This window comes from Hydra vulgaris, chromosome 01 (genome assembly GCF_038396675.1).
Source record: "Hydra vulgaris chromosome 01, alternate assembly HydraT2T_AEP".
Lineage (NCBI taxonomy): Eukaryota > Metazoa > Cnidaria > Hydrozoa > Anthoathecata > Hydridae > Hydra > Hydra vulgaris.
Genome location: NC_088920.1, coordinates 49,021,371 through 49,032,700, shown reverse-complemented (window position 1 = coordinate 49,032,700; position 11,330 = coordinate 49,021,371). Strand labels below are relative to the sequence as shown.

The 11,330-nt window shown below is 36.7% G+C and overlaps 3 non-coding genes and 3 pseudogenes across 3 annotated transcripts; all 6 read left to right on the top strand.

Annotated features, from left to right (window-relative positions):
* LOC124810657 (5S ribosomal RNA) lies at positions 1-119 on the top strand (annotated as a pseudogene).
* Positions 120-916: 797 nt separating this feature from the next.
* LOC136075662 (5S ribosomal RNA) lies at positions 917-1,035 on the top strand. The gene has a single exon (XR_010636100.1). It is a non-coding gene; the product is annotated as a 5S ribosomal RNA (ribosomal RNA).
* Positions 1,036-1,832: 797 nt separating this feature from the next.
* On the top strand, positions 1,833-1,951 carry LOC124810653 (5S ribosomal RNA; annotated as a pseudogene).
* A 797-nt stretch (positions 1,952-2,748) lies between these two features.
* On the top strand, positions 2,749-2,867 carry LOC136075661 (5S ribosomal RNA). Its single transcript, XR_010636099.1, has one exon. It is a non-coding gene; the product is annotated as a 5S ribosomal RNA (ribosomal RNA).
* Positions 2,868-3,663: 796 nt separating this feature from the next.
* On the top strand, positions 3,664-3,782 carry LOC136075660 (5S ribosomal RNA). The gene has a single exon (XR_010636098.1). It is a non-coding gene; the product is annotated as a 5S ribosomal RNA (ribosomal RNA).
* A 6,524-nt stretch (positions 3,783-10,306) lies between these two features.
* On the top strand, positions 10,307-10,425 carry LOC124810647 (5S ribosomal RNA; annotated as a pseudogene).
* Positions 10,426-11,330: the final 905 nt, after the last annotated feature.

The following is an 11,330-nucleotide window of genomic DNA, read 5'->3' as shown; positions in this document are numbered from 1 at the left end:
GCCTACGACCATACCACGGTGAACACACCCGTTCTCGTCCGATCACGGAAGTTAAGCGCCGTCGGGCCAGGGTAGTACTTGGATGGGGGACCGCCTGGGAACTCCTGGTGCCGTAGGCTTTTTTAGCTTTTCGTATTTGAAGACTTATCTTAACCTTTTGCTATGTTTAATTATTCATTTGAAAAGTTTACAAGGTCTTCATTTATGTTTTTGAATGTGTTTAAACGCGTCAAGATCTCTGTTCACTTACTTCATTGTTTCATTTTTTTTTTTAGTTTCATTCAAGCTCAAAAACTACCAACACTGTCGTTTCAAATCACTAATCAAAAAAGTGTGATTTGTCAACTTGCGTACACTTTGCTCCCTCTTGTGGTCAAACATCAAATAGAAGTATCAGAAGTGTCGTTTGCTACGCAGAACATTACAAATCATTATAGAAAGCTTTGTTACAAGCTCAACAATGATATACAAAGAAAGTTGGCTCGAAAGTAAGGCCGTTGACCATCGACCCGGCTAGCGCGAATATGACGGTAAGAAGACTTTTTTTTGGTTTAGCATATGTGTACCCACTCCCGAAACCCCGAAAGAACGAAAATTTGCGTCAATATCTATTGATGCTTACCTTATTACACAGGGACTAAAAAGTTTCAGTTTGTGTTTTTTTTCCGTAGTGAGCTCGATCTCGAAATGAGGAAGTTGTTCACTTGCCCACTTTAATAATTGTGGCTCTAAAAATTTGAGCGCAACTTACCAAGCACAATTTGTTTAACGTTTCCCATCGCAGCTACAACGGAACGAATTCCAACTCTTTGATCAAGTTGCACGCTCTCTCCTACATTATTAGTGACTTAGTGACTTGGTGAACGCAAGTGAACTCCAAGTTGGCTTTAAAAGCATTGCGAAGTCACAAGCTTTCGCCTACGACCATACCACGGTGAACACACCCGTTCTCGTCCGATCACGGAAGTTAAGCGCCGTCGGGCCAGGGTAGTACTTGGATGGGGGACCGCCTGGGAACTCCTGGTGCCGTAGGCTTTTTTAGCTTTTCGTATTTGAAGACTTATCTTAACCTTTTGCTATGTTTAATTATTCATTTGAAAAGTTTACAAGGTCTTCATTTATGTTTTTGAATGTGTTTAAACGCGTCAAGATCTCTGTTCACTTACTTCATTGTTTCATTTTTTTTTTTAGTTTCATTCAAGCTCAAAAACTACCAACACTGTCGTTTCAAATCACTAATCAAGAAAGTGTGATTTGTCAACTTGCGTACACTTTGCTCCCTCTTGTGGTCAAACATCAAATAGAAGTATCAGAAGTGTCGTTTGCTACGCAGAACATTACAAATCATTATAGAAAGCTTTGTTACAAGCTCAACAATGATATACAAAGAAAGTTGGCTCGAAAGTAAGGCCGTTGACCATCGACCCGGCTAGCGCGAATATGACGGTAAGAAGACTTTTTTTTGGTTTAGCATATGTGTACCCACTCCCGAAACCCCGAAAGAACGAAAATTTGCGTCAATATCTATTGATGCTTACCTTATTACACAGGGACTAAAAAGTTTCAGTTTGTGTTTTTTTTCCGTAGTGAGCTCGATCTCGAAATGAGGAAGTTGTTCACTTGCCCACTTTAATAATTGTGGCTCTAAAAATTTGAGCGCAACTTACCAAGCACAATTTGTTTAACGTTTCCCATCGCAGCTACAACGGAACGAATTCCAACTCTTTGATCAAGTTGCACGCTCTCTCCTACATTATTAGTGACTTAGTGACTTGGTGAACGCAAGTGAACTCCAAGTTGGCTTTAAAAGCATTGCGAAGTCACAAGCTTTCGCCTACGACCATACCACGGTGAACACACCCGTTCTCGTCCGATCACGGAAGTTAAGCGCCGTCGGGCCAGGGTAGTACTTGGATGGGGGACCGCCTGGGAACTCCTGGTGCCGTAGGCTTTTTTAGCTTTTCGTATTTGAAGACTTATCTTAACCTTTTGCTATGTTTAATTATTCATTTGAAAAGTTTACAAGGTCTTCATTTATGTTTTTGAATGTGTTTAAACGCGTCAAGATCTCTGTTCACTTACTTCATTGTTTCATTTTTTTTTTTAGTTTCATTCAAGCTCAAAAACTACCAACACTGTCGTTTCAAATCACTAATCAAGAAAGTGTGATTTGTCAACTTGCGTACACTTTGCTCCCTCTTGTGGTCAAACATCAAATAGAAGTATCAGAAGTGTCGTTTGCTACGCAGAACATTACAAATCATTATAGAAAGCTTTGTTACAAGCTCAACAATGATATACAAAGAAAGTTGGCTCGAAAGTAAGGCCGTTGACCATCGACCCGGCTAGCGCGAATATGACGGTAAGAAGACTTTTTTTTGGTTTAGCATATGTGTACCCACTCCCGAAACCCCGAAAGAACGAAAATTTGCGTCAATATCTATTGATGCTTACCTTATTACACAGGGACTAAAAAGTTTCAGTTTGTGTTTTTTTTCCGTAGTGAGCTCGATCTCGAAATGAGGAAGTTGTTCACTTGCCCACTTTAATAATTGTGGCTCTAAAAATTTGAGCGCAACTTACCAAGCACAATTTGTTTAACGTTTCCCATCGCAGCTACAACGGAACGAATTCCAACTCTTTGATCAAGTTGCACGCTCTCTCCTACATTATTAGTGACTTAGTGACTTGGTGAACGCAAGTGAACTCCAAGTTGGCTTTAAAAGCATTGCGAAGTCACAAGCTTTCGCCTACGACCATACCACGGTGAACACACCCGTTCTCGTCCGATCACGGAAGTTAAGCGCCGTCGGGCCAGGGTAGTACTTGGATGGGGGACCGCCTGGGAACTCCTGGTGCCGTAGGCTTTTTTAGCTTTTCGTATTTGAAGACTTATCTTAACCTTTTGCTATGTTTAATTATTCATTTGAAAAGTTTACAAGGTCTTCATTTATGTTTTTGAATGTGTTTAAACGCGTCAAGATCTCTGTTCACTTACTTCATTGTTTCATTTTTTTTTTAGTTTCATTCAAGCTCAAAAACTACCAACACTGTCGTTTCAAATCACTAATCAAGAAAGTGTGATTTGTCAACTTGCGTACACTTTGCTCCCTCTTGTGGTCAAACATCAAATAGAAGTATCAGAAGTGTCGTTTGCTACGCAGAACATTACAAATCATTATAGAAAGCTTTGTTACAAGCTCAACAATGATATACAAAGAAAGTTGGCTCGAAAGTAAGGCCGTTGACCATCGACCCGGCTAGCGCGAATATGACGGTAAGAAGACTTTTTTTTGGTTTAGCATATGTGTACCCACTCCCGAAACCCCGAAAGAACGAAAATTTGCGTCAATATCTATTGATGCTTACCTTATTACACAGGGACTAAAAAGTTTCAGTTTGTGTTTTTTTTCCGTAGTGAGCTCGATCTCGAAATGAGGAAGTTGTTCACTTGCCCACTTTAATAATTGTGGCTCTAAAAATTTGAGCGCAACTTACCAAGCACAATTTGTTTAACGTTTCCCATCGCAGCTACAACGGAACGAATTCCAACTCTTTGATCAAGTTGCACGCTCTCTCCTACATTATTAGTGACTTAGTGACTTGGTGAACGCAAGTGAACTCCAAGTTGGCTTTAAAAGCATTGCGAAGTCACAAGCTTTCGCCTACGACCATACCACGGTGAACACACCCGTTCTCGTCCGATCACGGAAGTTAAGCGCCGTCGGGCCAGGGTAGTACTTGGATGGGGGACCGCCTGGGAACTCCTGGTGCCGTAGGCTTTTTTAGCTTTTCGTATTTGAAGACTTATCTTAACCTTTTGCTATGTTTAATTATTCATTTGAAAAGTTTACAAGGTCTTCATTTATGTTTTTGAATGTGTTTAAACGCGTCAAGATCTCTGTTCACTTACTTCATTGTTTCATTTTTTTTTTAGTTTCATTCAAGCTCAAAAACTACCAACACTGTCGTTTCAAATCACTAATCAAGAAAGTGTGATTTGTCAACTTGCGTACACTTTGCTCCCTCTTGTGGTCAAACATCAAATAGAAGTATCAGAAGTGTCGTTTGCTACGCAGAACATTACAAATCATTATAGAAAGCTTTGTTACAAGCTCAACAATGATATACAAAGAAAGTTGGCTCGAAAGTAAGGCCGTTGACCATCGACCCGGCTAGCGCGAATATGACGGTAAGAAGACTTTTTTTTGGTTTAGCATATGTGTACCCACTCCCGAAACCCCGAAAGAACGAAAATTTGCGTCAATATCTATTGATGCTTACCTTAATTTTTTTTTTTTTTTTTTTTTTAACATATGTACATATATTTCATAATAAAGATTTACATGAGAGGTTATTTACAGTAATAGGGGTGGGGGGATTTTTCGTAATATATTTACAAGTTTTTTTTCTTCAATAAATACCGTATATGATATAGTGATGGTATACATTTACAAGTGAGGGGTTTTATAAAATGATTTACGTTTTGGGTAGTTTTCATATGTTAGGGGATTATCTCTTGATTTGTTCCTCAAATAATGTACATTATATGAATTATTAATGATTCAAAGTTTATAAGTTTTTGTAATTTTTATTATTTAGAATTAAAAGCAAATAGAATTTCATTGTACTGGCGTACCAAACTCAAATTTTTGGTGTAAGATTGTTATAGCTTTAGTTTCTTAATGGGTTATTTGAAATTTACATTTTTTATAATAGTTGTTCGTTTATAATATATTTAATTGTAGATAGCTTTATATGAAAAATAAGAAGAGTTAAAGTAAATATTAAAACGTGTTTATAAAATATTATGCTGGCTAATAAACCTTGCATTTAAAGAATAAAGGCATGTCCGTCGTACCTCAGGGTCACTAGGGACATGCGCGTAGTCGTGCTTATAATATATACATCATGGCAATTAACCCACGACCTTAAAAAATATACACACAATCTTCGCTGTCACTGGACGGCTAGGGTCATGCTCGTTCTTGTATTTAACTATGGTTGGAAATCCGTTTTATGTTTCCTAATATGGTGTTTTTAATCGAGACCTATAATTCACTATATTTATATAGTGAATGTTAAGTCTCGATTGTTACAGCTGCTTATTGCACTGTTTACTGAGTACGTTTCGTGAAACTTTTCTATATTATTTTCTCTAGAGTATTTATTGTACTGAATTTTCCAGGTGGATTTAATTTCTTTTAGTATATTTTCAGCAATTGTTTTGGCCGGAATATCACGATTTTCTTTTAGTTTGGAGTTTCTACATCTCCATAATTCATTAGTGGTAATGTGTGTTAGGGTTGTAATAATTTTTGCAGTATAATTTTTTTTCGGTAGTTCCTTTATGTTTATCAGGAAGAGGGCGTGTACCGAGTTAAATGGTTTCATCGGTAGGAGATTTTCATAAATGTTTCTTATTACTTTCCACACAGCCCTCGCCTTGCTGCAGAAGATAAAAGGGTAAAGAGTGTCTTCCACTCGGTTACAATTTTTGCATTTGGAGTTTCCGTGGAATTGTCCACGTTTAACTTTCCAAGTGTTTAATTTTTTTAAAGTAGGCAGGGAGTTAGTAAGAATGCGTCAGTGCGTGTTCTTGCTTGTTCCCTGGGCATACGAGTCAAAATTCCTTTCCCATATCTGTTTCCATGGGATTGGTTTTTGGAATTTTTCCTCCCATTTAAGTTGAATTAGTTTAATGCTCTTGTTTTCTTTTTGTCGGGAGATGTGGGTATAGATATTTTTTGTTGTTTTTTGAGTAATGTTGAAAATCTCAGCATTTCCTCTAATCTTTTCAACTACATCTTTATAATAAAAGGGGAGTGGACTTAGGCATTTTGGATTGCTATTACCAATAAGGAATAGCCATTGAGCATATTTAGTTTTAGCTAGATGGGTTAAAGAGTACGCTAAATAGTATTTTTGTAAATAAAAACCTTGGTGACACTTGTCTACTTCTTTCATTTGAAGTATGTGTTTCATTCTGATGACAAAGCACTGGTTTTGCGCATCAAGAATGCCCAGACCCCCCATATTCACGGGTAGTTTTAGGATGTCTCTTTTAATGGGTTCTGCGTATATGCTCTGCCACAGGTAGGTTGAGATTGTTTTATCTATTTTTTTTAGGTCTTGCTTTGAAATAGGAAAGATGTTAGCCACATGCCACACCTTTGACAGAGCAAGAGTGTTAACAAAGATTCCTTTGCATTTTAAGGAAAGACTTTGGTATTTAAAATTTTGGATATTTTTTTGGAATTTTTCAGTGGCGTTGTGCCAGTTTATTCTGCCTGTGTAAGCAAGGTCTGTGTGAAATATTACTCCTAGTATTTTTAATCCTACCTGGTTTGACCAGTTTATATTAAAGCTTTTTTGACTAAGTGTTTTTATGTTATTTTCATTTCCTAGGTAGTTAAAGCCGCCCAAGGCCAGCGCTTTGGTTTTGTTTTTGTATATGTTTGATCCCGAGGCTTGCTCAAAGTCCTCGAGTATGTTAAAGATTTCTTTAATTGAGTTTTCGCTTCGAACAAACAGCGTCGTGTCGTCTGCGTACTGCATTACTTTGAGGCTTGTTTTAGTGCCTGGCAGCGGAATACCGTCTATAAACCTATTAGATTGAAATTCGCGTGCGAGCGTTTCCACTGCAAGGCAGTACAGCATAAGGGATATTGGGTCTCCTTGGCGGACACCTCTCTCAATTCTCAAGAATTTTAAAAAGAAAGTCTCGATCAAGTTTGTCAAATGCTTTTTCCTGATCGATTGTGATCAGGCAGCTAGCAATATTTTTTTCGTTTGTGTAGTGAATAACATCTCTGTCTAGAGTTATATTTGAGAAGATGTTTCTTCCGGGTACTGAGCACGTTTGGGTTGGTCCGAGTAGTACGTTTAGGAGTTTTGAGAGTCTCAGAGCTAGCGCTTTTGCGATTATTTTATAGTCCGCGCATGACAGTGAGATTGGTCTCCAGTTTTGAATTAGCGTTGGGTTCCCATCTTTGGGTAGAAGGGAGATGAGGGCCGTTTTTTGTGACCAAGATAACTCATTACTTAAGTTAAACATATTTTTGTTAAAAAGGTCAGTCAGCTCCTCACCGTATATGTCCCAGTATTCTTGGTAAAATTCAATTGGAATGCTGTCAATGCCTGGAGTTTTTCCTTTGCCTAAGGATTTTGCGGCATTTAGGAGTTCCTTGCTGCTAAATGGAATGTTTAAAAACGCGTTTTGGTCATCGTTTAGGGTGTTTTCAATTATATCAATAAATTGTTTTTGTTTTATTTCGTTTAAAATTCGTTTTTTGTATAAATGTTTATAAAATTTTCTTATTGTTTTTAAAATATTTTTTGTGTCTTTATGTAGCCAGTCCCCATCTTGAATACTTTTAATAGTTTTTTTCTTTTGATTGTCTCTTTCCATTTGAAAAAGGGATTTTGTTGGCTTTTTGCCTTCTTCGCATATAATTTGTTTAGTTCTCACAAATATTCCTCTGTCGATGCTGAGGTCATTTTTCTCCTTTTGGAGTTGCTTAATGTTTTCATAATCTATGTTAGTTTTATTTCTTTCAAATTCTATTTGTTTTTCTAACAACGCCTCTTGTTGTTTTCTTTGCGTTTTTTTAGTTTTTGCTGTTTCTATGGCGACATCTCTAATGCGGGTTTTTATTATGTCCCACCATTGATTATTACTTTTGTATTTAAGTTTTTTATTTTTTTGTTTTTCAAAATCTTACAATAATTTATCTTTAAAGCTTGCATCACTTAATAAGTTTGTGTTGAGGTGCCAGTAACCTGGTCCTCGTTCGTTAAATTTTTCGTATTTGATGTCGCATAGAACTGCATTATGGTCGCTTAAATCGTTTTTTGAAATGGAGCATTTGCAGTGTTTTATTAGGTCGTTTGAGGCGTATAAACGGTCTATTCTACTTTTAAAGGATTTGTCCTCTTTTTCATAAGTGAAGATTCGTTCATGCGTGAAGAGAGTTCTAAAAACGTCGTTCACTTTATGTTGTATTTTAAAAAGGTTTAGATTTTTTAAACCTATTTGGTGGTTAAGGTTGTATAAATCTTCACTTTCTCAATCTAAATTTGGATTTTCAACCATGTTGAAGTCGCCTAACAATAAAAGAAAGTCATAAAGTCGCGCGTGTTTGTTTAATTTCTCAAAAAAATGTTCCTTATATTGATGTATATTGGGTGCATAAATGTTTATTATCCTTATTTTTATTTTTTTTTAAATTACGGTGGCAGCAAGAATTCTACCTTTTTTATCCTGTGTAATGTGTTCAATTTTTGTTTCTCTTTTAAATAGAATAGCAACGCCGCATTCGCGGCTTGTTCCACTATTCCGTATAGAGGTGCCATTTGTTTTACTTTTCCACTCAATGGCCCACTCATTCGCAGTTTTATCAGTGCTGTGAGTTTCTTGTAGGCAGAAAATGTCGTAATTTAAATTATGAAAAAAATTCATCATATTTTTTCTTTTTGCCTTATTGTTAAGGCCGTTAATATTGTTCGTTAGAATTTTTACTGCCGTAGTTAAAGATCGTAAGAGCAAAACGTGGTTTTAAACGCTTAATTAAAAAAGAACAATTGCGATCGAAAATTTAATTAAATTCCATTCAAATTTTGGCGCTCTTATCTGTTTTGAAAACGCGTTGTTATGGTAATAAGTTTTGAGTAAGATTTAAGCGTACTAATTAAAAAAATTACTTTGAACTAAAAAGGTTAAACTAAAAAAAACAAATTAATAAAAAGAAAAGAAGACCTTACGTCACCTTTCCGACTTCGTTTTCGCCAGTCTCAGGCTCGTCCATTTCTTCATACCAATTTGTTTTTGTCGTTTTGTTTTCTGCCTCTGCCTTCTCGTTTTCGTTTCGTCACTTACTCTCTCCGCCATCCGCCAATTTCGGTTTTGTTTCTTCACGCCTTTTCATACCTTTCTTTCGTTTTTTAAGGGTATCTTTATCTTCATCGTCCGATGCCGCAGATTGACCAGCAGGTGCTTCCTTGCATTCGTTCTGTTCATTTGTTTTCATTTTTGTTGTGCTAATATCTTCAACAGCAGTTTGCATTACGTTTTCGTTATTTACATTTGAATTTGAGGTTATTGGGGTTGATGATTAGTTTTCGACGTTATTCGCTTGTTTTTCCGATTCATTTTCTTTGTTTGAAGTTTCGTTAAGGTTTAGGTGGTTGGGTTGTTGTTTTTGGCGAGGTGTTTGTCCATTATGTTTTATTCTGACTCTGTATCCGAGCACGTCAATAAGGCGCGGAATCGGGGTCACCATATCTTCAAGTACTGCAAAGAGTATTCCGGTATAATACTCGCTACATTCGTTTGGAGTTCTTCCTATTACCGGTTTTGTGAAAATGTGTCTGCCGTATCCCAACTGCTCAAGACATTTCCCAATTTGTGTGTTTTTGGCTTCGAGTGGCATGCCAAAGACGGATACGTGAGTCCTACGACTCGGTTGTCTGTTTGGGTTTGATTTGTGGAACATATGGTAAAAACCGTTAATATTTAGACCCTTCTCGAGAAGAAAGTTTTTCGAATCATCGGATTTCATAAGTATTTCGATTACTGAATTTCGGTGAATCAGTTGGATACCCTTTAATTCCTTGGCCAGGTTGGCATTTTCAATTTCAGTAATAATTTCGCCTATAGATGCTTTTGTTTGAAGTTTCGTGATAAGAGTTCGGTAAAGAGGACGCTTCTCAGATTTTTTTGGTAAATTCAAATTTATCGCTGGCTAGCGTTTAAGATTTTGATTTTGTGTTGTTTGGTAACTGTGTCTTCGCTTCATTCTCGACAAGATCGTCATCACTATAGTTAATTACGAAATCTTCCATAGTCGCTCCATTCGCTACTGCTAGCATTTTATCGAGAAGAACTTTCGACTCTTCTCCAAATATCACCACATCGTGTGTTTTTTTAGAATCTTGTGTTGCAGTTTTGAAAAAAACTTTTTTGCCCCTTGGCTCACCAGCCTTCATCATAATTTCGCACTATAAAAACCGAAAAACCACAAGGAAGAGTAAAAAGTTTTAGTATGTGTTTTTTTCCGTAGTGAGCTCGATCTCGAAATGAGGAAGTTGTTCACTTGCCCACTTTAAAAATTTTGGCTCTAAAAATTCGAGCGCAACTTACCAAGCGCAATTTGTTTAACGTTTCCCATCGCAACTACAACGGAACGAATTCCAACTCTTTGATCAAGTTGCACGCTCTCTCCTACATTATTAGTGACTTAGTGACTTGGTGAACGCAAGTGAACTCCAAGTTGGCTTCAAAAGCATTGCGAAGTCACAAGCTTTCGCCTACGACCATACCACGGTGAACACACCCGTTCTCGTCCGATCACGGAAGTTAAGCGCCGTCGGGCCAGGGTAGTACTTGGATGGGGGACCGCCTGGGAACTCCTGGTGCCGTAGGCTTTTTTAGCTTTTCGTATTTGAAGACTTATCTTAACCTTTTGCTATGTTTAATTATTCATTTGAAAAGTTTACAAGGTCTTCATTTATGTTTTTGAATGTGTTTAAACGCGTCAAGATCTCTGTTCACTTACTTCATTGTTTCATTTTTTTTTTAGTTTCATTCAAGCTCAAAAACTACCAACACTGTCGTTTCAAATCACTAATCAAGAAAGTGTGATTTGTCAACTTGCGTACACTTTGCTCCCTCTTGTGGTCAAACATCAAATAGAAGTATCAGAAGTGTCGTTTGCTACGCAGAACATTACAAATCATTATAGAAAGCTTTGTTACAAGCTCAACAATGATATACAAAGAAAGTTGGCTCGAAAGTAAGGCCGTTGACCATCGACCCGGCTAGCGCGAATATGACGGTAAGTAGACTTTTTTTTGGTTCAGCATTTGTGTACTTCCACTTCCGAAACCCCGAAAGAACGAATATTTGCGTCAATATCTATTGATGCTTACCTTATTTTTTTATTTTTTTCAACATATATATATTTATTTCTTAAAAATGATTTACAATAGGGCTGGTTTTACAATATGAGGGGGGGGGTTCGTATTATATATTTACAAGGTCAGTATTTTGCTTTAGTATAAATACAATGCCGTGAGGTTAATAAGACATCAGAAAAATAACTTGTTTTACAATAGGGTTGGTTTTACAATTTAGAGGGTTGATGGGTTGGATGCATATATTTACAGTATAAAAATTTAATTTCATTTTGATGTTATAACGAAGAATTATAAAGTTTTTTCAAATTATTTTATAAGGTTAATAAGATTTGTTTTATTTTTTAAAAAAGTTAAAAATGTATGTATCTTTTTTTTACATTTAAGGTTATTATTACTTTTTTTTTTTCTTAAAA